Source organism: Theobroma cacao, chromosome 3 (genome assembly GCF_000208745.1).
Source record: "Theobroma cacao cultivar B97-61/B2 chromosome 3, Criollo_cocoa_genome_V2, whole genome shotgun sequence".
NCBI lineage: Eukaryota > Viridiplantae > Streptophyta > Magnoliopsida > Malvales > Malvaceae > Theobroma > Theobroma cacao.
In genome coordinates this window covers 6,652,851-6,655,274 of record NC_030852.1, presented here as the reverse complement: position 1 = coordinate 6,655,274, position 2,424 = coordinate 6,652,851, and the positions used below count along the sequence as shown (strand labels likewise).

At 33.0% G+C, this 2,424-nt stretch overlaps 1 long non-coding RNA gene across 1 annotated transcript; it reads right to left on the bottom strand.

Annotated features, from left to right (window-relative positions):
* Positions 376-2,043, bottom strand: LOC108661278. Its single transcript, XR_001927033.1, has 3 exons — positions 2,003-2,043; positions 1,273-1,346; positions 376-404 (listed from the first exon to the last, which is right to left on the bottom strand). It is a non-coding gene; the product is annotated as an uncharacterized LOC108661278 (long non-coding RNA).

Sequence of the window (2,424 nt, the reverse complement as noted above, 5' to 3'; positions counted from 1 at the left end):
GGGTATTTTCGTAATTTTTCGTCAAAAATCTCAAAACTTGCTAAAAATGTAGTAGGTAAGCAGAAAATATATATTTAATGATTTAAAAACAATTAAGTATCTAAAACGTTCATTTGAAAGCAAATTGTTGACAACTAGTACTATTCAAAAATAATAAATAAAATATTCTATTTTCTCATAAAATAAATTTTTATAGAAATATTCGTAAATAATTTTTCGCACATGAAAGTAAAGTAAAAATTGTATGAATAGAAATACAGATAACCAAAATATAAGTTTTGATCTGCAATGACACGTGGGCTCCAATTGACCAAGAGGATGTAAGACTGTGAACTCTTACTTTCTATAATGCAGTTCCGAGCTTAGTTCTCGTCCTACTCGACTATCTACAAACTGTCCTGAGCCTGAAAAATGTATAGGAAGAAGGGGTGAGATTTTATAATCCCAGTGAGTAAACAGATACCATCTAAAGTATCTAAAGCCGAGTAAATGGAGACAATTAAAATAAGTCATCATACTGTAATTTCATTACCTTTCAGTTCATTTCAACCAAATAAAATCAATCCATATAAATCGAGTAATCAACTTGGCTTATGAATTTCTTAAAACTTTGGCTCGTGCCAAAACTCATACTCGGTGATACCTTGCGCAGGGCATCTAACCGAGTCCGCCAAGGCTGTTAAAATTTTGTATACACTTAAAATATATTTTAGTTTGAGAAAAATACAGCCGTTCCTTGGCGTTGGCTGAGTTCCCCTTCACGTGGTGGTTTGGCGTGAAGTGAACCCTAAGCTTTACCCCAGGAGATACCCTACGCGCCTCTCCGTTCGAGGTAATAATATAATGGAGTTTACCGTGCCCCTCTAATAGGCTGGTCCACGGAACCCCCTCTGCAGTAAATAATTAATATATAATCCACCAATCAATAAAATTCATTCTAGCATGACATGGCAATTTATCGCAACCTAGCCTCTCAAGGCTGAATACACAGTATAAATAATTCTAACACCAAAATCAGTTTAGCCATTCATGCTCATTTATTGTCATAAGCCATTCAATTCAAAACCATAAATTTGCAACACAAACTAGCAGTCTCCAATTACTCTATTTTCAAAACCAATATTCGATTTTTCAGAAAATTTATAAAATCATTTTATAAAATCACAATTTCTCTTAAAACATAGCAATTTACCATTTAAACCCATTTTTCATAAAATCACACAATTGTATAAAACTACTCTAGATAATTAAGACGATAATAAGTTTACTCACAGTATTAGGAGTAGAAATACTCCTATCTTCCGCCCTCGGGTGCAGTCTCTTACCCGAAACAATTGACTCACCACCTATCCATAATCCATGACACAAAATTCAATAAATTGTGTCAATTTATCATAAATTATTTCAGGCTCTTATCCATGCGTATGCACTAGATAGGATTTGAAATGTCTAGACAATCGCTTAATTGCGGTGTCCGACCTAACTCGCCTATACACGGTGTAAATTCCTAAAATCCCCAATTCGACTCCAATTCCATCCATTTCAATTTCAATTATCCAATTATATCCACAATACCTCAATGACTGTGAATTTGGTCCAATTTATCAGTCCGGACTATAAATTACGCTTTTACCCCTAGTGGGTAAAAATTTCAATTTATTGCACCGAAAATTCCCATTTAATTTCCAACCTCATAATTCATCATTTTTCCACCCAATTCTCTTAAAATAAAGTCAACCTCATCCTCACATACCATTGGCTAGATTCGGCCTAGGGAAATTCATGGAGAAGATAAATATTTTTCTTGTTGTTTTACTCATAAACATGCTAAACTAACACTAAACACTAACATAGCTCAAAATCAAATTTATCTAACAACTTTCTCTCTCTAAACCCATATGACCAGAATTCAAATCATCCTCAAATCACATGATTCAACCATGAAAAATGATGGAAAATGCATGGGAAAGGTAAAGCACAAGACAAATTTAAGAAATGTTACCTTTTTTCACTTGATTTTTGAATTTCCACCTATTTTCCCTTTAAATTTCTTGGCTAGGGTTTTATTTTCTCCTTTCTCTCTCTTGTTTCTTGCTTGGCCGAATGTTGAAGAAGAAGAATGGGTGGGCTGATTTTTTTTATGCCTTTTTATTGTTTAATGAAATAATATTATTTTATTCATATTTTAAATATTTTATTAATTCATTTTTTTTTCTAGCCATCCATTTGTCCTACTTTTTCCACCATGCATTCCCTTTGACTTATCCAAGTCTTAAGTGAAATTTCCAGATTTTTCCAAAGTTTTGGTGGAGCAAATTTTTCAAAATTACACTTTTGCCCCCGAACTTTTCAAAAATTACATTTTTGCCCCAAAAATTGAAAATTTGCCATAATGCATAATTTGCACTCCTCATACTCATTTCA